At 42.0% G+C, this 25549-nt stretch overlaps 1 protein-coding gene across 1 annotated transcript in view; it reads left to right on the top strand.

Annotated features, from left to right (window-relative positions):
- The first annotated feature begins 8703 nt into the window (after positions 1 to 8703).
- Positions 8704 to 25549, top strand: part of LOC144587869 (uncharacterized) — a 33328-nt gene continuing 16482 nt past the window's right edge. Inside the window, exon 1 of the mRNA XM_078389328.1 lies at positions 8704 to 9451. The gene's annotated coding sequence lies outside the window, so the exon portion shown is untranslated. The remainder of the gene's footprint in view (positions 9452 to 25549) is intronic.

Raw genomic sequence — 25549 nt, forward strand, 5'->3', positions numbered from 1 at the left:
TTTCCTTCATCAGTAGAAGCAAGCTGAATAATATATGCCTCTTTGGATAAGACTGACTTAATCGATTAATATCCCATTTCTTCTTGCACTGTCCCCAACACTTTTTTAAAAAAAACTGAAATATACAGAAGTCCTTAAGACTATCTGGGTGAACTCTACTCTGCAGAGCAAACCTTTGTCCAATTGCTGGGCTGTGAGAACCACAGAATTTTGTTTCTTTAATTCCTCCTCACTTTCTACATTAAAGTGGTATCATCTGCATATCAGAGGTTGTTGATATTTCTTCCTCTCAGAGCCAGGCATCTTTAATGAACTGTCTTAGGAAATTTTCCCCTTGCCACAACAGGGCAAATTTTTTCAGTTCTTCAGCGGCCACCTTTTTTATGGTCCAGCTCTCACTTCCATACATCACTACTGGAAAAACCACAGCTTTGATTATGTAGACTTTTGTCGGTAAGGTGATGCCTCTGCTTCTAAAGATGCTGTTGAGGTTTGACATTGCTTTGATCCCAAGAAGCAGGCATCTTTTAATTTCATGGCTGCTGTCATCATCTTAGAAATAGCAGAGAGGAGAAGGGAAACAAAATGCAAGGGAGATAGGGAAAGCTACAGAAAATTGAATGCAGACTTCCAAAGAATAGCAAGGAGAGACAAGAGGGCCTTCTTAAATGAACAATGCAAGGAAATAGAGGAAAATAACAGAAAAGGAAAAACCAGAGATCTGTTCAGGAAAATTGGAGATATTAGAGGAACATTTTGTGCAAAAATGAACATGATAAAGGACAAAAATGGGAGGGACCTCACAGAAGCAGAAGACATCAAGAAGAGGTGGCAAGAATACACAGAGGAATTATATCAGAAAGATTTGGATATCCCGGACAACCCAGACAATGTAGTTGCTGACCGTGAGCCAGACATCCTGGAGAGTGAAGTCAAGTGGGCCTTAGAAAGCCTGGCTAACAACAAGGCCAGTGGAGGTGATGGCATTCCAGTTGATCTGTTTAAAATCTTGAAAGATGAGGCTGTTAAGGTGCTACATTCAATATGCCAGCAAGTTTGGAAAACTCAACAGTGGCCAGAGGATTGGAAAAGATCAGTCTACATCCCATTCCCAAAGAAAGGCAGTGCCAAAGAATGCTCCAACTACCGTACAATTGCACTCATTTCACACGCTAGCAAGGTTATGCTCAAAATCCTACAAGGTAGGCTTCAGCAGTATGTGGACCAAGAACTCCCAGAAGTACAAGCTGGATTCTGAAGGGACAGAGGAACTCGAGACCAAATTGCTAAAATGCGCTGGATTATGGAAAAAGCCAGAGAGTTCCAGACAAACATCTACTTCTGGTTCCTTTATGCAAAAACCTTTGAGTGTGTGGACCACAACAAACTATGGTAAGTCCTTAAAGAAATGGGAGTGCCTGACCACCTTGTCTGTCTCCTGAGAAACCTATATGTGGGACAGGAAGCAACAGTTCGAACTGGATATGGAACAACTGATTGGTTCAAAATTGGGAAAGGAGTACGACAAGGCTGTATATTGTCCCCCGGCTTATTCAACTTATATGCAGAATACATCATGCGGAAGGCTGAACTGGAGGAATCCCAAGCCGGAATCAAGATTGCCGGAAGAAATATCAACAACCTCCGATATGCAGATGATACCACTCTGATGGCAGAAAGTGAGGAGGAATTAAAGAACCTTGTAATGAGGGTGAAAGAGGAGAGTGCAAAAAACAGCCTGAAACTCAACATCAAAAAAACTAAGATCATGGCCACTGGTCCCATCACCTCCTGGGAAATAGAAGGGGAAGATATGGAGGCAGTGAGAGATTTTACTTTCTTGGGCTCCCTGATCACTGCAGATGGAGACAGCAGCCATGAAATTAAAAGACACCTGCTTCTTGGGAGGAAAGTGATGGCAAACCTTGACAGCATCTTAAAGAGCAGAGACATCACCTTGCCAACAAAAGTCCGAATAATCAAAGCTATGGTTTTTCCTGTTGTGATGTATGGAAGTGAGAGCTGGACCATAAAGAAAGCAGACTGCCAAAGAATTGATGCCTTTGAATTGTGGTGCTGGAGGAGGCTCTTGAGAGTCCCCTGGACTGCAAGGAGAACAAACCTATCAATTCTAAAGGAAATCAACCCTGAGTGCTCACTGGAAGGACAGATCCTGAAGCTGAGGCTCCAGTACTTTTGCCATCTCATGAGAAGAGAAGACTCCTTGGAAAAGACCTTGATGTTAGGAAAGTGTGATGGCAAGAGGAGAAGGGGACGACAGAGGATGAGATGGCTGGACAGTGTCTGTGAAGCAACCAACATGAAATTGACACAACTACGGGAGGCAGTGGAGGATAGGAGGGCCTGGCATGCTCTGGTTCATGCGGTCATGAAGAGTCGGACACGACTAAACGAATGAACGTCACCATCTTTCTTGGTCACCATGGAGCCCAATAAAGTAAAATCTGTCACTGCCTCCATATCTTCCCCTTCTATTTGCCAGGAGGTGATGGGACCAGTGGCCGTGATCTTAGTTTTATGGTTGTTGAGCTTCAGACCATTTTTGACGCATTCCTCTTTCATTTTCATTAAGAGGTTCTTTAATTCCTCCTCACTTTCTGCCATCAGTGTGGTATCATCTGCATATCTGAGGTTGTTGATGTTTATCCCTCTCAGAGCCAGGCATCTTTAATGAACTGTCCTAAGAAATTTCCCCTTGCTAAAACAGGGGCAAATTTTCTATATGGGCAGTTTTCCCAGACAGCCATTCAAAAATGGCAGCTCTGAGTGGCCCCCCAGAACCAACAATTTAAAAACAGCAGCTCTGCAGAGTTTGAAAGGAGAGTTCAGGCAGTGATAGCTGCCTTCTCATTTTTGGTGGGCTGCCGGCTGAGGCAACCACTTCTGTTTGACTAATGGCAAAGCCAGTCCTCCTCTAAAATACTGCCTTCTCCCTTTCAGTCTGCATAGCCAGTTAAGAACATTTTTGTCATAGCAGCCATCTGTTAAATGATTACAAGTTATTGTTATCAACTCCCATAAGGCTATATGGAGTTGAGTAGGCCTAGCTGCAAAACAACAACACCGGTACAGAAACATGATAATCAAGCCAAGAAAGACTGAAAGAAAACACACCGTCTTTTTGTCAGAAGGCAGAATAAAGATGAACCAGTTTTTAGCATTAGTCAAATATTAGAAATATTAAAAATTATGAGTTTGTTCACAGCTACGAAAACAAATATCCAAAAATAGTGATTGTGTTGAAAAAGTGACAAATCTTTGGCATCATGAGACCTTAGCAACAGCCTCTTTCATCAGGTGCATCAACAGGGGAGGAATCTGGGAAAACAACCATCATTTCTTAGGTCCTGCTAGACTTGAATTGGCCAGGAAAGAAGGAGGACAGGGCAGCTTTTTCTGTCCCTCCCTCCATGTTTCTTTATGAAAGCTGTCCTATCAGTTCCAGCAGGAAACAAATTCACTATGTTAATTAAGGGCTGGCATAGGATTACCCTCATTTTGGCCATTCTAAAGACCTTTCCTCATCACGAAAATCAAGATTCCAGCTGGACAGCCCACACTGATAGCAGACGCTCTCTGGGTCAGACTGTTGCTGTCTTTATGTCCACAAATGATGGGTCCAGAGATTGAAGAGGGCATGACTAGTGTGTTCCTTCCCCTCTCACACTGAGCATACAGCACCTTTAAGTTCTATGGAACTATTTGTTTACTCAAATACCTATTGATGATCCTTGCAAATACAATTTCACAAAATGAGTCTTTTCTCATTCATAATTATATAACAGGCAACATGAGCAATTATAGCAACAACAAAATGCTGCAGTTTGTGCACCCAAGCCCTCAGCAACAGAACCAAGACAGAAGCTGCTCATAGAACGGTAAAGTTCAAGTGCCCTTTTTAATTCAAATTCAGACAACAAGATAGCTTCCTCAACTGGGTTGGGTATTCATAACACAGAATTATCAGCTACACATGCAGAATGTCAAAACTCTAGAGCAAGTTGGCAAAGATCTTAGCAGTTTAAGCCACAGCAGCAGCTCCAGCCTCTTCAGCTCTCTCACTCTTTCTGATTCAGACCTCTATTCACAGCCCTGCTCCCATTTACTGTCACCTCATTGGGCTGAAACAATATTTCATAGGGATTACTGTTACATACAGCACTGATGTTACCTGTCTGTCATGGGTTTGGAGGGAAAGTTCCATCCTATGGGGAGTGGAAGGCGGGACATCAGGAGGAGGGGCTGTACTGTATATATATGTGAAGCCTGTGTGGAGAAGTTAGGAGAAGCTGGAGGAGAGCTGAGAGAAGAAGCTTGAGTGGGAGTCTGTGTGTCAGACAGGGTACTACTGTGTGTCAGTCAGTACCAACCTGATAGGTTCAGGTGTCTGTATGGTTAGCCAGAACTGATAGGTTCAGGGTCTGTGCTTCAAGTTAAGTGTTCTGTGTGAACCAAACTGTGTGTATGTATGAGTGAGACTAAGCCACGTTACTGTATCTTATTCACTTGATCCTTTTATTTTCCCTGTGTGTTGTTTTAAATAAACCTTGTTCTTTTATTTGTTAAAAATCCATCCCTGGTCTGTGTGACTTCTTATAGGGAATGGTTGGTGGCAGCTTAGTTAACGTGTGGCAGATCCCAGTAGGTCTGGGTTTGTCACATTGATTGGTGTCCAGCGTGTGGGATACGACTGGTCCAGTTGTCCAGTGGTACAGCAAAGCCTTGGCAAGTGTGCCCAGAGCAAGGGGGGTCTAGTCAGGGACAATCTGAGAGCACGTAGGTAATCTTCTAGGTGTACCTCACGGGGAGGTGCGCTAGTAGAAGAACGTGTAACCTCAGATTGGGGACTAGATTAGGGAGCTCTGAGGTAGCCTGTTTTGGCGGGAAAAAAGCTGAGGCAAAACTGTGTAGTAGCAGTGATTTAGCCTGCCTGCTGCGAGGCCTAGCAGAGGGGGGTAGACTCTGGCTCGCAACTGTTGCAAGTTAGTGCTGAAGAACAGCAGTAATTTATAGAAAGCTGGTTCTGAGGCAAAAGAAAAAAAAAGTGGTCGCTTTATTTTGAGGCTTGACTTTTGAAAGCAACCTGTTCTGGGGGGGGGATTATGCCCTTGACTCGAAGCCAAATGGCAGAAATGGGTGAAGTGAAAGACCCCCAGGTTGACCAAGGTTCTGAGGATGAATTTGGCTCAGTGCAGGGTGACAGCACGGGAGAACAGAACCCAGAACTCAGAAAATTGCTCATAGCCCAACAGCATGAACTGAGGATGAGGCAATTTGAAGTGGAGGAAAGATTAGAGAGAGAAAAAATGCAGGAAAGGGAAAGGCAAAGACAATTTGAAATAGAGAGAATGGAGAAAGAAGAAAGATTAGAGAGAGAGAAAATTGCTCTGGAAAAAGAAAGAATGGCGTTTGAGTTAAGAAAATTGGAACTGATGAATCAGAACAATAATAACAATAGGGATTCTGAGGGAGGCCAATTGTCTAAAACTGACCTGAAGAAATTCCCTGTATACCACAAGGGAGATTGTCCTGAGGTGTTCTTTTCCCTAGTGGAAAGAGCGTTTGTGGACTTCTCAGTAAGGGAAACTGAGAAGATGACCATCATGCGATCTTTAATCAGTGGCAGCCTTGCAGAAGTCTATGCAGAGATGCCAGAGGAACTGATGAAAGATTTTGCAGAGTTTAAAAAACTGGTGTTTGCCAGACATGGAATAAATGCGGAACAGCTGAGGCAAAGATTCAGGTCAATCACCAAGAAACCAGAGCAGACTTTTACCCAAGTGGGGGCCCAATTGGTGAGGCTGCTTGAGAAATGGCTGTCTCAGGAGGGGACAGAGACCTACGAGCAGCTTAAAGATTTGATAGCACTGGAACAGTTCTATTCAGTCCTGCATGGGGAACTGAAATTCCAGGTGAGGGAAAGGAAACCGAAATCTGTGGCAGAAGCAGCCGAGATCGCAGATTTTATTTACCAGATAAGAAAGCCCTTAGGTGAGGAGAAATCTGTAGGAAAACCCAAAGAAACCTACAGCAAGTACTCTCAGGGACCAGGAAAAAACCAGCAAGGGGGAGGGGCCCATGGTGAAGGGAAGCCCTCAGACATGAAACCAAGACCTCAGATTTTGGAGGGAAAACCAAAACAAGATGAGAAAGACTCAAAATATAGCAGAAAATGTTATTTCTGTCAGGGAAAGGGCCATCTAATCTCAGAGTGTGAGAAATTAAAGCAGCTAAAAGGAATTGTGCCTCAGGATTCGAGTGGAACCAAGCCAAAAGCTGTGTTCTGTGTCCAGAAAGAGCAAAGCTCCTTGTCACTGAGGGAGCCTGTTGCCATGGCTACTCAATCTGGAACAGTGACATCTGCTGATCAGGCTGAGGAAAATGGTCCTCTTGTGGAGGTCAAGCGCTGCTTGCTCGTGAGAACAGATTCTCAGTTGTTTGAAACAGCAGGGGTGGGCGTAGGAATACTTGACCATCAGTATCGGGGGTTGAGGGACACTTGTTCCCAGGTGACCCTGTGCCATCCAGATATTATTCCTAGGGAGTATGTAATCCCAAATGAGAGCATGAAGGTGGCAGGGATTGAGGGGCAGGTGATCTCACTGCCAGTAGCGGAGGTACCTGTGAACTTTCAAGGCTGGAGGGGAGTTTGGCGGCTAGCAATTTCATCGACTCTGCCAGCAGCCGTGCTCGTGGGAAATGACCTGGCTGAACATGTGAAACGGGTGCTAGTGATTACACGTTCACAAGCCACCACGGGGACAGTTCAGGGGGGTAATGATGAGCCAGAGACGGAAGCAGAGGGGAGTTCAGAAGCTGTGGTGGAAACCTTAACCACAGACAGCCGATTTGGCCAAGAGCAAAAGGCAGACGCCACTCTCCAAAAGTGTTTTGAACAGGTGACAGACGCCCAGGTAACACCTGAAACCCCAGTGAGATTTCTAAAGAAAAAGGGAATTTTATATAGAGAGACCCTGAGGAATATCTCAAAAGGGGGAGATGGGATCCGAAGTCAGCTGGTGGTACCTGAAAAGTATCGCCCCATGATCTTACAAAGGGGGCACTCTGACATGTTTGCTGCGCACTTAGGGGTGAATAAAACACAGCAGAGAATCACACAGAATTTTTACTGGCCTGACATAGGGAAGCAGATCAGGGAGTTCTGTAAACAATGTGATGTGTGTCAAAGGCAGGGGAATAGCCGCGACAGGACCAAAGCAAAGTTGTGCCCTTTGCCTGTGATTGACACTCCGTTCAAATGTATAGGGGTGGATATTGTGGGACCTTTGCCCAAGGCCACAAAGAGGGGGAACAGGTTCATTCTCACCATTGTGGACCATGCCACGAGGTACCCTGAAGCCATACCCTTGACTAACATTGAAACTAACACAGTGGCCGATGCCTTGGTGGGGTATATGTCCAGGATGGGATTTGCCTCAGAAATAATCACAGATTTGGGTGCATCGTTCACATCGAAGCTCATGAAACGCTTATGGCAAATCTGTGGAATTAAACACAAGGAAACCACTGCCTATCACCCTGAAAGTAATGGGTTAACTGAGAAGGTCAATGGGACTCTAATGCGCATGATTAGGGCTTACTTGGCAGAGAATCCAAACAATTGGGACCAGAAGCTGCAATCCCTTTTGTTTGCTTATCGATCAGTGCCACAAGCCAGTACCGGGTTCAGTCCGTTTGAACTTTTATTTGGGAGAAGGGTGAAAGGGCCCCTTGATTTGATCAAACAAAATTGGGAGCAGATCACCCAGGATGACCCACAAGACGTTGTGACATACATAGACACCTTGATGAATGACCTAAAGAGAAACCTAGAGCTAGCAGCAGAGACCCTGCAAGCTCAAAAGGTCAGAAAGAAAGCTTGGGATGACCAGGAAGGCAGGGAGAGGCACTTTAACCCAGGGGAGGAAGTGCTTTGGCCTAGGCTCTGCAAAGAGAACAAACTGCAGCTGGGTAGCCCAGAAATAAAAGACTTGGATCACATAGTAGGGGGAGGAGTGATCAAACCCCTAGAGGCCAAGATAGAAGCAGTTCGTGATCGGCCTAGACCCAACACCAAGAAAAAAGTCAAATCATTTCTTGGGTTGGTGGGCTACTACAGAAAGTTCATCCCGAGGTTTAGCGAGATTGCGGCTCCGCTGACCGATCTGACGAGGAAGAAGGCTGATGACCGCATCCCGTGGACCAGCGACTGTGAGGAGGCGTTCCGAAGGTTGAAGGAGGCGCTCATCAACTATCCAGTGCTGCGTGCTCCAGACTTCGACCGGGAGTTCATCATCTACACCGATGCATCTAACAGCGGGGTAGGAGCAGTTCTTTGCCAGGAGGATGAGAATGGTGACCAGCATCCAGTGTCCTACCTGAGTAGGAAACTCCAGAAAGGTGAGAGACATTTGGCAACCGTGGAAAAGGAGTGTCTGGCCATAGTCTACGCGATCCAGAAGGCCAAGCCTTACATCTGGGGAAGACATTTTTTTCTGTGCACTGACCATTCACCACTGCAATGGTTAAAGACAATGAAAACCCACAATAGTAAACTTATGAGGTGGGCTTTAAACCTGCAGGACTATGACTTTGAAGTGAAGGTGGTCAGAGGGTCAGTGAACTGTGTTGCTGACGCCTTGTCAAGAAGACCTGAAGAATGAAGACGGCGAAAGAAACATGGACTATGTATATATTTTGATGACAAAAAGTCAAATGTGTCTGTTTATTAAACCTGTTGGTTTGTATGAATAAAGGTAACTTGATGTATTGTTAATGGTAAATGTTTAAATGCCTAATAGAGTGTAAGTATAAGTAAGTATGGTATTGTATGTTATTATATGACTGTTTTTGTTTGTTTTGGGTCCAGGTTGTTTTTTGGTGAAAAGCACCTTAGCTTTCCCCCTACAAAACAACTTATAAAGAGGGGAGGTGTTACATACAGCACTGATGTTACCTGTCTGTCATGGGTTTGGAGGGAAAGTTCCATCCTATGGGGAGTGGAAGGCGGGACATCAGGAGGAGGGGCTGTACTGTATATATATGTGAAGCCTGTGTGGAGAAGTTAGGAGAAGCTGGAGGAGAGCTGAGAGAAGAAGCTTGAGTGGGAGTCTGTGTGTCAGACAGGGTACTACTGTGTGTCAGTCAGTACCAACCTGATAGGTTCAGGTGTTTGTATGGTTAGCCAGAACTGATAGGTTCAGGGTCTGTGCTTCAAGTTAAGTGTTCTGTGTGAACCAAACTGTGTGTATGTATGAGTGAGACTAAGCCACGTTACTGTATCTTATTCACTTGATCCTTTTATTTTCCCTGTGTGTTGTTTTAAATAAACCTTGTTCTTTTATTTGTTAAAAATCCATCCCTGGTCTGTGTGACTTCTTATAGGGAATGGTTGGTGGCAGCTTAGTGAAACTGTGGCATATCCCAGTAGGTCTGGGTTTGTCACATTGATGAGTACACACACTGTTATAATGACTGAATATGGCTAGAAAGAAACAAAATTCTCGTCTTATCCCAGTAAAGTTGACAGTGACTGACAGTGGCTCTCCAGGGTTTCCAGCAGATTTTACCCCTTGTAATCCCCGATACCTCTGTGCAGGCAGAATAAAAATTAAACCACCTGCATTACATCCATTATGCAAGCAGTTTGACCCTTCAGAGGATCCTGACCAAAGTCCTCATGGATAAGGAAACCAGGGAGTTGGAACTGCCAAACCTTTACCAGGACAGAACTGAAATTCTTAAGTAGTTTAACTTTTTTTAAAAAAAATGTTGTCAGAAAAGTCTTCTCTGACTATTTCTGCAAAGTCATAGCTAAAATATTTAAGACCAGAGGTCCCCAACCTCCGGTCCGCGGCCCAGTGCCGGTCCGTGGCCTGAGCCAGACCGGGCTGCTGAGACAGACCTCTCGTCCCACCTCCCGCACGCACTCACCGCTGCACAGCCTGTTTGCGCCTGCACTCCAGCACGGCTGTATGAGTGCCACACCACCATTTGTGCATGTGCACAAACACTCGCTTGTGTGAGAGCACATGTGCGCTTGTTTGCGCATGCACACGAGTGCGGGGGGTGCCTCGCCTTCCCCAGCCAGTCCATGGACTGAAAAAGGTTGGGGACCGCTGACAGAAAAAGACCAGCAAGAGAAATGTAGGATCATTGTGTAGCAAGTTGCTTTAAAGCCAATCCTGCATATCTACCCCAACTATGTAAAATGACACATTGTTAAATGAATAGTCTTCAATGAAAGCTTTATTGGGTTTTTTTGCTCTAAAGTACACAGGAGCCTGATGCAGATCAGGACTTTAGCTAGCCAAGGAGGCTTCCTTTTTTCCACCTTAGCTTCTGTTGAATTCACCTTCCACATAGAGGTTTTAAAAACAGAGGGGGGAAACTCTAGTGATGATGATTGAAGTTTTCCCACTTTCTAAAATGCCACAAGAAAGGGACACTTTACTTTAAAAAAGAATGGATAGGAAGGCTATAGACCTCCTGAACCAGCATTGAGATTCCTATTCTGAATCACATTCCTGGTTGTTTGCAGGAGAACCCTTTAGCTACAAACTATAGATTGAACATCACGTATCCTTTAACTTTAAAATTCATGAATGGTTTGGAAAAATTTCCATATAAAACTTCAAACTTCTTCCCCTAGATTGTCACAACAGGGCAAAAGAAATATCATCTTAGACATTCAATTTAAAAAGGTTATGTCTTTTCCCATAATCAGCAGCTCACAGGTGAACAGACTTAGAAGGTATTTTACAGAATGCTTTTAATCACTGTTGACTAATCAATATCCAGTCCTCATGAATCTATTCCTAAAGCCAGCAGCAGTTGCCTCAGGAATATTTTCTATGGAATACACTTGACAGTTTTATTTATTTGTAAATAGAAAAGCAAGCCAGTGATAAAATGGCAACTCCTGGGCGATACAAACAAAAGAAATTAACTTAATTCTTTGGAAATGTTCATGACTGTTGCTGTGGGGGGAAAATCCACTCTGTTGCAAGGCAAGCCAGAAATCAAAGACAGGAATTGAATTGTTTATTTAATATTAGGAGGAGGTGGTTTATTTAATTGAATTACACAACACACCATTCCTGCCAAACCAAATACAGCCCAAATCAAGCATGATCTATGATATAAAAGGTTCTTTGCAAATTCCCCTACATATTTCAAGGGAATCCCCATGTTGGTCACAATTGCATTCCTTGCCCCACTTCCTCTCCTCCTCTTTCTTTTCCTCAGCTCCAGGGCAGGAGGACAAGCCTTAATGAAGGAGAATCGGAAGGATGACAGTGGCGGCAGTGATTCTTTGATAAGTTTGTTGTGACTGTGACAGCCCAGAATTCCCTAGAAAAACATTGCGGGGAACATACAATAACAGCCACTGGACACTTTTTGAAGGACTCAAAGAACACTGAAGGGTCCATAGAAGGAAGAATGTGAGGATCATTAGAATTGTCAAGCTGTTTGTATCTGTAACATGTGTAGGAGACTCTGATGGACAGGGAAGTTGTCCACCCTTCTTAGCATATTTCAGCATTTGTTGTTTAGTCGCTAAGTTCTGTCTGACTCTTCCTGACCCCATGGACCAGGGCACACCAGGCCCTCCTGTCTTCCACTGCCTCCCAGAGTTTGGACAAATTCATGTTGGTCGCTTCAGTGACACTGTCCAACCATCTCATTCTCTGTCGTCACCTTCTCCTCTTGCCTTCACTTTTTCCCAGCATCAGGATCTTTTCCAGGGAGTCTTCTCTTCTCATGAGATGGCGAAAGTATTGGAGCCTCAGCTTCAGGATCTGTCTTTCCAGTGAGCACTCAGAATGGATAGGTTTGTTCTCCTTGCAGTCCAGGGGACTCTCAAGAGCCTCCTCCAACACCACATTTCAAAAGCATCAATTCTTTGGCAGTCAGCCTTCTTTATGGTCCAGCTCTCACTTTCATACAACGCTACTGCAAAAACCCTAGTTTTGACTATGCGGATCTTTGTCGGCAAGTTGATGTCTCTGCTTCTTAAGATGCTGTCTAGGTTTCTCATCGCTTGCCTCCCAAGAAGCAGGCGTCTTTTAATTTCGTGGCTGCTGTCTCCATCTGCAGTTATCATGGAGCCCAAGAAAGTGAAATCTGTCACTGACTCCATATCTTCCCCTTCTATTTGCCAGGAGGTGATGGGGCCAGTGGCCATGAACTTAGTTTTTGAACTTAGAAAGATGTTGAGCTTCAGACCCATTTTTGTGATCTCCTTTTTCACCTTCATTAAGAGGCTCTTTAATTCCTCCTCACTTTCTGCCATCAGAGTGGTATCATTTGCATATCAGAGGTTGTTGATATTTCTTCCGGCAATCTTGATTCCGGCTTGGGATTCCTCCAGTTCAGCCTTCCACATGATGTATTCTGCATATAAGTTGAATAAGCCGGGGGACAATATACAGCCTTGTCGTACTCCTTTCCCAATTTTGAACCAATCAGTTGTTCCATATCCAGTTCTAACTGTTGCTTCCTGTCCTACATATAGATTTCTCAGGAGGTAGATAAGGTGTTCAGGCACTCCAATTTCTTTAAGAACTTCCCATAGTTTGTTGTGGTCCACACACTCAAAGGTTTTTGCATAAATGAAGCAGAAGTAGATGTTTTTCTGGAACTCTCTGGCTTTCTCCATAATCCAGTGCATGTTAGCAATTTGGTTTCTAGTTCCTCTGCCCCTTCGAAATCCACCTTGTATTTCTGGGAGTTTTTGGTCCACATACTGCTGAAGCCTGTCTTGTAGGATTTTGAGCATAACCTTGCTAGTGAAATGAGTGCAATTGAACGGCAATTGGAGCATTCTTTGATGCTGCCTTTCTTTCAGATTGGGATGTAGACAATCTTTTCCAATCCTCTGGCCATTGCTGAGTTTTCCAAACTTGCTGGCATATTGAGTGTAGCACCTCGACAGAGTTATATTTTAAGATTTTAAATAGTTCCATTGGAATGCCATCACCTCCACTGGCCTTGTTGTTAGCCATGCTTTCCAAGGCCCACTTGACTTCACTCTTCAGGATGTCTGGCTCAAGGTCAGCAACCACACTATCTGGGTTGTCCGTGACATCCAGATCTTTCTTGTATAATTCCTCTGCGTATTCTTGCCACCCCTTCTTGATGTCTTCTGCTTCTGTGAAGTCCCTACCATTTTTGTCCTTTATCATGTCCATCTTTGCACAGACAATTCCTTTAATATCTCCAGTTTTCTTGAACAGATCTCTGGTTTCTCTCTTTCTATAATTTTCCTTTATATCTTTGCACTGTTCATTTAAAAAGGCCCTCTTATCTCTCCTTGCTATTTTTTTGGAAGTCTCCATTCTATTTTCTGTAACTTTCCCTATCTCCATTGCATTTTGTTTCCCTTCTCTTCTCTGCTTTTTGTAAGGCCTTGTTGGACAGCCACTTTGCTTTCTTGCATTTCCTTTTCTTTGGGATGGTTTTCATTGCTGCCTCCTGTACAATGTTATGAGCCTCCATCCATAGTTCTTCAGGGACTCTGTCCACCAAATCGAGTTCCCTAAATCTGTTCTTCACTTCCACTGTGTATTCATAAGGGATTTGGGCCACAATCAGCTCCAGGTCTTGTTTTTGCTGACTGTATATAGCTTCTCCATCTGTGGCTGCAGAGAATACAATGAATATGATTACAGTATTGCCCATCTGGTGATGTCCATGTGTAGAGTCGCCTGTTGTGTTGTTGGAAAAGAGTGTTTGTGATGACCAGCTTGTTCTCTTGACAAAACTCTATTAGCCTTTGCCCTGCTTCGTTTTGAACTCCAAGGCCAAACTTACCTGTTGTTCCTTTTATCTCTTGACTCCCTACTTTAGCATTCCAGTCCCCTATAATTAGAAGAACATCTTTCTTTGGTGTCAGTTCAAAAAGTGTTGTAAGTCTTCATAGAATTGATCAGTTTCGACCTCTTCAACATTGGTGGTTGGTGCATACACTTGGATTACTGTGATGTTAAAAGGTCTGCCTTGGATTCAGTCTTTCATATTTTCGAAAGCAAAGTTTAGTTTTATACTCACAAGAGCTTACATCCATAGAAATGCATGTAACTTTAACTTCAGTTCAAGGAGTTAACCTATTGTTCTTCTAGCAAGATATTTTTCCAACAAAAACTACGTCCTAGTGCTCAGAAATGAATTTTCTTGCAGGGTTCAAAACAGCTGGAGAGCAAAGGAAAAGACAGGAAAAGATAAAAAAGGAGCCTCTTATGCCATAGTATGCCTGGACTAGGGTAGACATTTCCAATTAAGCGTCTGGTTTAACCCTTCCCCCACTAGACTATTGCATGTGAGGTTACAGTATATCCAGCAGTTTAGACCAGCGATTCTTAACCTTTTCTTCATCATGGACCCCCTTTAAATATCTTTTGTTGCTATGAACCACCAAGACTTAACTCAAGATTTAAAACCCTAAAGTGCATTGAATGTTTATTTAACATTTCTCATCAAGGAGAGAAGGGGAAAATAATTAATCTGTTAATGCACACACCCTTATTAGAATTTTATTGGAATGATTCCATATACATTTGTTGTTGTTGTTGTTGTTGTTGTTGTTGTTGTTGTTCTTGTTCTTGTTCATGTTGTTATTTAAAAACACTAGGCACAGTCAAAATTATTAAAACATTGACTGGTATTATATAACAGATACATGTTTTAATCAAAAACCTATGTACCTGTTAAATATCAGCTGAGTATGTATATTGTTCTCAATGTTGCTGCTTTTTGTAGCTCTGACTTCTGAGATCTGCAACTGCTTATAGCACTGTGTGAAATTTCTAGATATTGTTCACAAAGCCCCAAAACTACGGGGACCACTGAAGTGTGTTTCCTCTAGAGGTGAGAGGTGTTTTGATTGCCACATCTCTGTGCTTTGTTAGTTTTTCCAATTCTTTATTTTCAACTCTGGCATCCCCTGGAATTTGGAATTGCAATGATCTGGAGTTTTCTTCATTCCGTTACTACTATGTCTGGTGTGTTATGTTCAAGGTGTCTGTCCGTTTGGATCCGGAAACCCCACAAGATCTTGACGTCCTCATTTTCTGACACGTTCTCTACCTGATGTTCCCATAGGTTTTTGGAGGCTCACAAATTGTATATTTTGCATAATGACCATTCTTTTATTATGGTTATGATTATGGTTATGGTTATGATTGTTGTTGTTGTTGTTAGTGCTGAATAGAGCAGAACTAGCATCTTGTGGGATTTGTAGACTTATATTAATGCAACATAAAATAGCATTTGCCTTTTTTGTAGCCATATCACACTGCTGGCTCATATTCAGCTTGTGATCTACAACAATTCCAATATCCTTCTTGCTTGTAGTATTGCTGAGCCAGGAATCCCTTATCATGTAACTGTGCATTTGGTTTCTTTTTCTGAGGTGCAGTACTATGCACTTATCCCTGTCAAATTTCATTCTGTTGTTTTCAGCCCCGTGCTCAAGCCTATCTAGATCATTTTGAAATTTCTTTCTGTCTTCTCTGTCTTGCTTTTCCACTCTCTTCACCACCAACTGCCTTTGGACTTTAGTTTGATCCAGCAAAGCATTCTGTATCTTCTTATGCTGACATCCATAAAAGATATTTCAATGTCCTCTCCCTCCATCTCCTTCCCTTTCTCTTTTTCTCTCTCTGTGTCCCATGTCCTCTCACACATTAATGTAGTTGCAGGACAAGACATCTGGACCATCTGTTCCCTCCAATGCTCAATTAAAATTAAGTCTGTGTCACACACACCCAGTTCACCTGTTTGTTCTTCCACACAACCCAGGTTTACTTTCAGGTATGACATTTATTTTTCAACCGTTTTCCGCTGCCACCAGAGGATTTCTCCTCACTCTATCAAATATGATTCTTAAATCACAGTTCTTCAATATAACAATGTTTATTTAAATGTTTATCAGTAAATCATGTAAAGTGAATCATGGTTGGTCTTTTATTCATTCAATAAATTGTGCTTTGGTAACATTTATATTTGCTTAGGTAGAATCATTTTAATCAAAGTATTTATTCATTTCTTTTCTTATTCCCTATCTCTCTATTACTCTTCTCTAACACAAGGCTGCCTAAACTGCTTTTCCTAACTCCAGTCCCTAACCCATCCTTAACTCTTTCCTAACTGAAACTCTAACTGATCTTTAACTGACTTCCATTCTTCTTATATTTCCTTAGTCCCACCTTTTCTGTACAACCATTGGCTCTTGAATCAGGGTTCCATTGTGATGGACAGGAGTGGTTACTGACCTGTCCGTCACAGTCTGCATTGTCACTTTCGTTTTGGGTTATTTTTTTGGGGGGAGAGCATCCCTTCTTTTCAACAAGACACACTTCTTCGGGGCTTTTTAAATGTAATTTCTTTAATGCACAAGATTCTTTCCTGACATTTGCTGACCTTAAGATTTATGCCAGCATCTCTGCACAGGACATGCTAATTCAATCTGCTCAGTTTTGTTTGCTAATTGTTATTCGAAAAAGACAGTGTTTGATAAGTGGCGTATCACACCTCAAATGCAGGCCAGGAACAAATCCATTCTAAGCCATGGATTCATGCTGCAGAGGTTTGTTCAGCTCTATGGCATCTCCGTCCCCACCAAAAACCCAGCATCAATGAATCATGGCACAGGCAGAAGGATCCTTAGGAAATGATGCAATTCTTCATTCATGTGACATTATTGATTACCTTTAGAAAGACACTTAGCAGGACAAATGAGTCATTGTTGTCCTCAGCACTGGCTCTTCACATTTCAGGTCTCAAACAAATAGTACAGTACTAGATCTGTTGGTTATATCATGGTCAATAGACATTGTTTCATGATTGCAGAAAATTGGTTTATCAATAGAAATTGACCAACGTATAACACCAAAACTGCAGGCATGTAGATTTAAAAATACAAAACAAAACTCAGTCTCTGTCAATACAGAACTGACTGCTGAACCTTCTCTGCCAAGAGAAAGGGCATTGCTGGCTTCATGATCAAATGAGCTCTGTTTGAACAGCAAGGTTGAGCTGCAGAGCACTCACATAATTTGAATTTGTTGGCCAGCAAGGAAAAAGACTTTAGTGACCCAACCTCTTTTTGATTTGTGTTAACTCTAGTTACATAAATGTTCTTAAATGTTCCTTGGGACTGTTTGTGCTGCCAGCAGTTAAGACCCAGCAGTCTCCAATGACACTTGCTCCTGATCAGACAAGTCCTAGAAGTAATATAAAAGCTCATTTTCCCACTGACAGTACCTGTCAATTAGGAAAGGAACTTAGACATCACCATCTTATTCAATAAATCTCAGTAAACACACACACACACACACACACACACACACACACACACACACACACACACACACACACACACACACACACACACACACACACACACACACACACACACACACACACACACACACACACACACACACACACACACAGAGAGAGACACTTGCAGAAGCCTGCACAACAGATGGGATATACCAAATCAAATCTCCCTGAAAAGCCATCTAGGGCTTGGCAATTCCCCAATATGAAGAATCCTGGACAGGTAAGATCACCTGAGCCCCGTATACCTGAAGGACCGCCTCCTTCCATATGAACCTACTCAGCAGTTAAGATCTAGCCAGGGGCCCTTTTGAAAGAGCCATCCCAAGAAGGTAAGAGGGACGGCTTGTAGACAAAGGGCCTTTTTGGCAGCTGCCCCCAGACTATGGAATGCCCTCCCGACTGAGATTCGTCTGGCGCCGACACTGATGACATTTCGGTGCCAGGTCAAAACCTTCCTGTTCCAGAAGGCTTTTAATTGAAATAACATCAGCTGTGGGTCCTGATGGCAATTTTTAGAGTATCTATTTTAATTGTATTTTAATTATTTTATCTTTTGTTGTATTTTAATTGTATTTTAATTGTATTTTAATTGTTGTAAGCCGCCCAGAGACTTTTGGGTAGAGTGGGCGGCATATAAGTTAAATAAAACTAACTAACTAACTAACTGAATTAATTAATTAAAAATATATGGCTGATGCTGACCAAGTGAATCATTGTTAGTGATTCAGAATGATTACATTAAATATCAAAGGTGCCCTATGGAAATAAGAAGATACATCAGTTTACATTAATTGGAGGGGGAGTCTGTGTTAGAACTGGGAAAATTAGTACAGCCCCCAGAATATTCTGGTGTCTAAAGTATTCTGATCAGTGGCTAAACTGCGAGGATATTCTGGGCACTATGGTCTGAAAAAGTAACTTCTGTCTCTTATATCTGGTATATTTGCTATCTCTCCTCCTTGGATAAAAACAGCTAGCAAGAGGAATTTGGCTGGCTGGTTTAGGAGATAAAGAATGCCTATGTGCAAAGCAAGCAACCATTTAGCTAGTCTCTAGGTCAGTGGTCCCCAACCTTGGGCCTCCAGATGTTCTTGGACTACTACTCCCAGAAGCCTTCACCACCACCTCTGCTGGCTAGGATTTCTGGGAGTTGAAGTCCAAGAACATCTGGAGGCCCAAGGTTGGGGACCACTGCTCTAGGTGACCTCTGGACTGGAAGTCCTCAGTTCTGAACATCGCTTTCCTAGTGCTGGGTACTTACCAAATGTATGCCAAATCTGTGATTGGACAAATAATCAGACATGTAAGCAAAGTGAGTATATCCCCTCACATTTCATAAATATTTTAGTATATGTATTCTTGAAGGCTTGTATATCTTTTCATGTGACAACACTGAAGAAATGACACTTGGCTACAATGTAAAGCAATGTATACAACTTGTATAACAATGTACATATGCTGTCCCCTCAAAATAACGCAACACACAGCCATTAATGTCTAAACGACTGGCAACAAAAGTGAGTACACCCCTAAGTGAGAATGTTCAAATTGGGCACAAAGTATCAGTATTTTGTGTGGACACCATTATTTTCTAGCACTGCCTTAACTCTCTTGGGCACAGAGTTCACAGGTTGCCGCTGGAGTCCTCTTTCACTCCTCCATGATGACATCAAAGAGCTGGTGGATGTTAGAGACCTTGTGCGCCTCCACCTTCGGTTTCACAGATGCTCAATAGGGTTTAGGTCTGGAGACATGTTTGGTCAGTCCATCACCTTTACCCTCAGCTTCTTTAGCAAGGCAGTGGTTGTTTTGGAGGTGTGCTTGGGGTCGTTATCATGTTGGAATACTGCCCTCCAGCCCAGTCTTTGAAGGGAGGGGATCATGCTCTGCTTCAGTATGTCACAGTACATGTTGGCATTCATGTAGCTCCCCAGTGCCGGCAACACTCATGCAGCCCCAGACCATTACACTCCCACCACCATGCTTGACTATAGGCACTTGTCTTTGTACTCCTCACCTGGTTGCCACCACACATGCTTGACACCATCTGAAACAAATAAGTTTATCTTGGTTTCACCAGACCACAGGATATAATTCCAGAAATCCATGTCCCATGTCTGCCGCAAACTGTATGCAGGCTTTCTTGTGCATCATCTTTAGAAGAGGCTTCCTTCTGGGATGACAGCCCTGGAGACCAGTTTGATGCGGTGTATGGTCTGAGCACTGACAGGCTGACCCCCACCCCTTCAACCTCTGCAGCAATGCTGGCAGCACTCATACGTCCATTTCCTAACACCAGCCTCTGGATACAATGCTGAGCATGGGCACTCAACTTCTTTGGTCAACCATGGTGAGGCCTGTTCTGAGTGGAACATGTTCTGTTAAACCGCTGTATGGCCTTGGCCACCGTGCTCAGTTTCAGGGTTTTGGCAATCTTCTTATAGCCTAGGCCATTTTTATGTACAGCAAGAATTTGTTTTTTCAGATCTTCAGTTCATTATAATGAGGTGCCATGTGGAACTTCCAGTGACCAGTCTGAGAGAGAGAGAGCGATAACACCTGCTCCCCCTTCACACCTGAGACTTGTGACACTAACGGGTCTCATGACACCAGGGAGGGAAAACGGCTACTGTTGCCCAATTTCGGCATTGTAATTTAGGGGTGTACTCACTTTTGTTGTCAGCGGTTTAGACATTAATGGCTGTGTGTTGCTTTATTTTGAGGGGACAGCACATTTACACTGTTATACAAGCTGTATACTCACTGCTTTACATTGTAGCCAAGTGTCATTTCTTCAGTGTTGTCACATGAAAAGATATACTAAAATATTTATGAAATGTGAGGGAATGTACTCACTTCCGGGATACAGTGGACCCTCTACTTAAGGAATTAATCCGTATTGGAACGGTGGCTGCAAGTCGAAAAGTCTGTAGGTTGAATCTCCATTGACCTACAATGCATTGAAAACCGATTAATCCCATAACTAGCAGTTTTTATTCTATTTTTGTTCCATTTTGTTTTTTTTTCTGGTCTGTAAGTCGATTCTCCGGCTGCAAGTCGAATCTAAATTCTGCGGCCAGAGAAGTCTGTAACTCAAAAAGTCTGTAAGTCGAGCCATCTGTAAGTCGAGGGTCCACTGTATACTGTATATCTAGTAGGACTTGGAGATGGTAGATATTTCTTGACAGCATATCTAACTTCAGTATAACAAACAATACATGTAGCATCTTCAGCATCAATTGTGTACTCAGATCAGCAAGAAATTAACATAAAACATCCTCCAGCAGAGACAGCTCACTATCCTTTAGAAGAAGCTAGGTCTTTTTTCTTTACAGAAGACTTCTGCAGATGGGTAAAATAGCCCTGCTATTCAATGAAATCTTCAGGTTTTCCTAACCTTTCAACAGTTTTCAATGACAGTCAGCTCTCTTTTTTTTTCATATCATCTAAATGAGGTGGGCAAGGAGAACTAGATGTCATCTGAAATCAGCAGTGGGTTGGTAGATAGCCAGTAAATGGAAATACTACCCTGATAGCAGGAGATGTGGGCTGTGCCTTCCTATTTAGAAATGGCAGGAGGGGTCAGCTTCTTTTAAGTAGGGCTGCATTCACTCTGATTGTTACTTAAGGCATAGACATCATCAGCGACAGACAGTGCTTAGCCTGGTACACAAACTGTAAACTTTCCTGGACCAGAAAGTTGTGGCACCAGTGATTAACACTCTGATAACATTCAGTTTGGGCTACTGCAGTGCACTGTAAGTGAAATTAGACCTGAAAACATTTTCAGAAGATGCAGTTTGTTTGGCACAGAACAGCCAAGATTTTTGACTGGAAGACATCCCATTCCCATTAGTTTTGAGACAGAGAGAGAGATTTGCTGTCAAGGTCATTGTTCTTAGGTTGCTTTCAAGGCCATGGCTTTGGCTTCTGAAAACTTGAACAGCTTGGCATCTAAGTATCTTAAAAACAATCTTCTTCTGAATCAATCAGCGTCAACACCAAAGTCTTTCGCTGGGGTGATTCCCTGAATGCCATCACTATCAGAAATAAAGCAGATGACAGAAACACTTTGTCATCTGTGTTATCCTAGTTATGGCTCTTCCTACTCAAAAAAAAAAAAAAAGCTTTGCATGGCACACATTAAGTTACACTTTAGGCATCAGAGTATGAGATTTTTATTCTCTCAGGCATTTTAAGGGTTTTTATTTCATGTATTTTAATGGTTTTAATTTTAAAATACTGTGATTTGAGCATGAGAGGTGAATTTTTCATTCTAATTAAATTGTGTACTGTTATTAATTGTTTTGTTACATGTCTTATTTTCATGGGTTTGGATGAATCTATTTTACAGTAAGCATCTTTCAGTAATGGACAAATATTACCAAGGGCCAGTGGGTGGATAACTGGGTAATATGTGGTACCTCTCTCCCTTTCCCTGTCCCTCTCTTTCTGTGTGTCCCAATTCCCATCCCAGAAACTACCATCCCGTACCCATTTACCTGGACGTAAACCTAGCAGTAGACTCAGTAGTTACTGAGTACACATATATAAAGTTGCCCAATAAACCACTTTAAGCTTGCAGTGCAGAAATGGCCTAATATAACTATTGGGTTGAATAATCATAGACAAAGCTATCAAACCTTTTTGTGCGTATCAAGAGAAACCACACGTGTTCTTATTATTTAAAAAGAAAACTAGAATAATGGCAAGAAAGAAACCATAGATTTTCCAAACCCTAATTCTGAAATTTCATCAATGTTGGATGGAACTGTACATTGAAAGAAAGACCCTCATTTGTTCTGGTTCTGGTTCAGCACTGAAGACAAGCTTTCAATCTTCTTCTGTTCACATCTATACACCGGAGAAATCGTGTGAATAGCAATTCCCCTTGAAATGACAAGCCTTTTGCAGTTCACATCCAGAAGATGCAGCTTTGGTGCTTTCTCATCTTAGTGCCTATCACATGACTGCAGTAGCATCGCACCAGGAATAGCAATTTTATTCCATTATATTACCTGGCCTCAAAACGTGTCCTTTTGGGAACAGTCTTATGGCCTCATAAACCAGCAGGGGCACTTCTGAAATGGCTTAAATACAGTAACTATTAAACCTACAAAGTGGGGCACTAATTGAATTGCTATATTATAACAGATTTTGCAATATAAGAGAAATAAAAGTGCCGCTTTAAAAAAATACGAGCCCAAAAAAAAAAACTTGTATCTATAGCTATCTGTCTATCTATTCATTAGGGCATTCTCAGCCAGTCGATTTTTTCTGTGATTTGTGCTGGGAAATATTGTAAAAATCTTATACAGCCCCCTGTGTCGTGCCCTGATTAGTACTTTGCTTCGAGATATTTCTGTGTTAAAGTTAGTACTTTTAGCTAAGTGACACTAACTTTACTCTGATGATCCTGACCATTATAGCTGGCCATTTAAACAGACATTTCATGGTGCCATCCATATCAACTACTGATGAACCATATATTTTTGTCTATATTTAGCAATATATCAGAATTCTGGGACAGAACCATATTATCATCACTCATGCACACATTTAGAAAATACTGGAAAAATCTCTAGCAGGTGCTATGACTTAAACAATTATTTCATAGGACAATCTGTCCCCTTGTGATGCATACCTTACCTAGAATGGGAATTCTTAAAACTATTTGGAGGACAGTAAAATTATCATTGATCTGTTGACCAAAACCTTCCTTCAAATTTTTTACAGAGAAAAAGAAATGCTGTTGCTTTAAATGGGATGAAGCCCTTAGCAGCCTGTCAGGCCTGTACTTTAATCTGATGATGTAGCTTCATTCCTGAGGGAATTCTTGGGTCAGTGGAAGATGGCCACCTACTAGCTTTTTGGCAGCTACCTTTCCAATATGTACCCAGCACACACAAATGTCCTTGGGACTGATACAACATTTTGCCTTAACAGTGTTCCCAGGGGAATTTTGGAAGTGCGGAGACTGTTTTCTCTGTAGTTCTTTGAGAACCCTGCTTTTTTTACACCCTGGGAAGAGAAATGCTACTCAAAATGCTAATGAAACTGTAACAAAGCTCTCCCCACATAGACAAGCACAGACACACACACACACACACACACGTGCACGTGCACATGCGCGCGCGCACGCACACACACACACATTTTTTGTCATTTAAAATTCTGAGGTTAATGTAATCTTTGGGAATTTAATCCCCTCTCACATAGAATAATTAGTTGCCAAAAAGAATGCTCATAGCTTAGCCTTTTCCTAGATATATCAGCCTTGTAATGGGTTGCTTATTTTTTTTCTCCCCACAAAAATGTATTTAACCATGAAATCTCTGTCTCAGGTGGTAAAGCCTTATCTCCTGCTCCCCCCTCACCTGCTGTTTGTGTGAACTAGGTGCTTTTGTGTACAGTGGAGCTGATATAACTCTTTGGGTTGGGAACTATCCTTTTTTCCACAATACTTGTACAAAAGGCTCGATCCATAAAATGGTTAAAATCTCATCTAAGAATACAGAGCACATCTGTTTGCAAGCTAATTCTCCATGGTGTAAGGCTCTCTAGTGTACAACTGAAATAGCATCAGCAATGATACCTCCAAATTAAGCAAAACAAACCTTCATATGTCATTTCTTTCCCCTTCCTGCCAGGTTTCCCCACCCCAATAGACGAGAATGGGATTCATTTGCCAGTCTCTGTTCACAGCAAATAAAGAATACAATGTTCACTCTGTATCATTTTCATCTTTCATCTTAATTATCATGGTGAAGAGTACAGAAATCATTATCCTTATGATGATGAACGTCCAATTAGCATTTCCCATATAAATTTCAAATCATGAAAGAGGCTGTAATGGATAATGCAAATTCCTAATGGTCTTTTTTTCCTGGCTGAAAAATTGAGGTGCTTAGCAAAATGAAATTAAATCTGAGCCATTTTCAAACTAGTTGAGAACTTTAATTACCTGATAACGCAGGAAAAAGGAGGAGATGTTAGAAGTAAATCTTTAAAATGAGTATATTTTTAAAACACTCCCTTTTCCATTTTGTTGCTTGTGTTTTTCTCTTCCCAGAGCTTAACAGTTGTCTGGTGCCGTGCTCAATAAGTTTTAAATTATTGTGAAAACAGAGTAAAAGCTGTATTTTTTATTAACTGCACTATTTGGTGCATTGGGAAATTATTACAAATAAACATTCTGTTTACTCATCTCTATAGCAGTTTAATTGAATCTCATCAAGCCTAATAAATGCAGAGTGCCTCAAAGCACCTACCATCAGTTCTATCTTCCCATTGCTAGGTGACAAATGGATCAGCTTCCAGCTTTTAACATCTTGTGTCTCTTGTGTCTGCTGAAGTACAAATTGACTAACCAAACGCTCTCTTTTAGGCTGTTTATGGCTCATCCAATGTGAACTTCTTATCTGCTTTTTAAAGCTAGTCTGGCTTCTTGGAAGTTTCCTATGGGCGACATGTTCTCTTCATATGAATCTTGTCTTACAATATGTCCAAAGCATGAACAACACAGTTTGGTCATTCTAGTTTCTATTGAGACTTCAGCCATGATTTGATCTTGAAATCATGTATTTGTCCTTCAGGCAGTCCATGGCATGCATAACTTGTCCTCTAATACCACATTCAAATATATTGATTCCTTTTCCCCGTCATTTGTTGTCATAGTCCAGCTTTTACAACCGTACACAACCATAAACTTGCTTTTGCACTTTCTTCATCACCAGTAATAATTGCATGTCATTGTTGTTTTCTGCCAATAATATGGTGTCATGTGATTATATTCTTAATGTTCAACTGCAGTCCTACTTTTGAAAAAAAATTCTTTCACCTTCAGGAGTCATTTTCAGTCATTGATGTTTTCTGGCAGTTATCCAGTGTCTGTCAGTTATATGGTGTCATCTACATATTTTAAAACATTGATCTTTCTTCTACCATTGATTTTCACTCATCTATTTGAATCTAATCCTACTTTCCTTATTATATGTTCAACATGTAGTTTGAAGAGATGGGGATATAAAAGAAAACTTTGCCAACTGGAAACCATTATGTTTCTCCATATGCTGTCCTAACTCTTGTCCGGAGTACAGCATGCATAAGAATAATCAAATGTTGTAGTGCCTCTTTTTTCTTTTAGAATGATTCATAGCTTCATCATCCACACACTGAAAGG

This window comes from Pogona vitticeps, chromosome 1 (assembly GCF_051106095.1).
Source record: "Pogona vitticeps strain Pit_001003342236 chromosome 1, PviZW2.1, whole genome shotgun sequence".
NCBI classification, from domain to species: domain Eukaryota; kingdom Metazoa; phylum Chordata; class Lepidosauria; order Squamata; family Agamidae; genus Pogona; species Pogona vitticeps.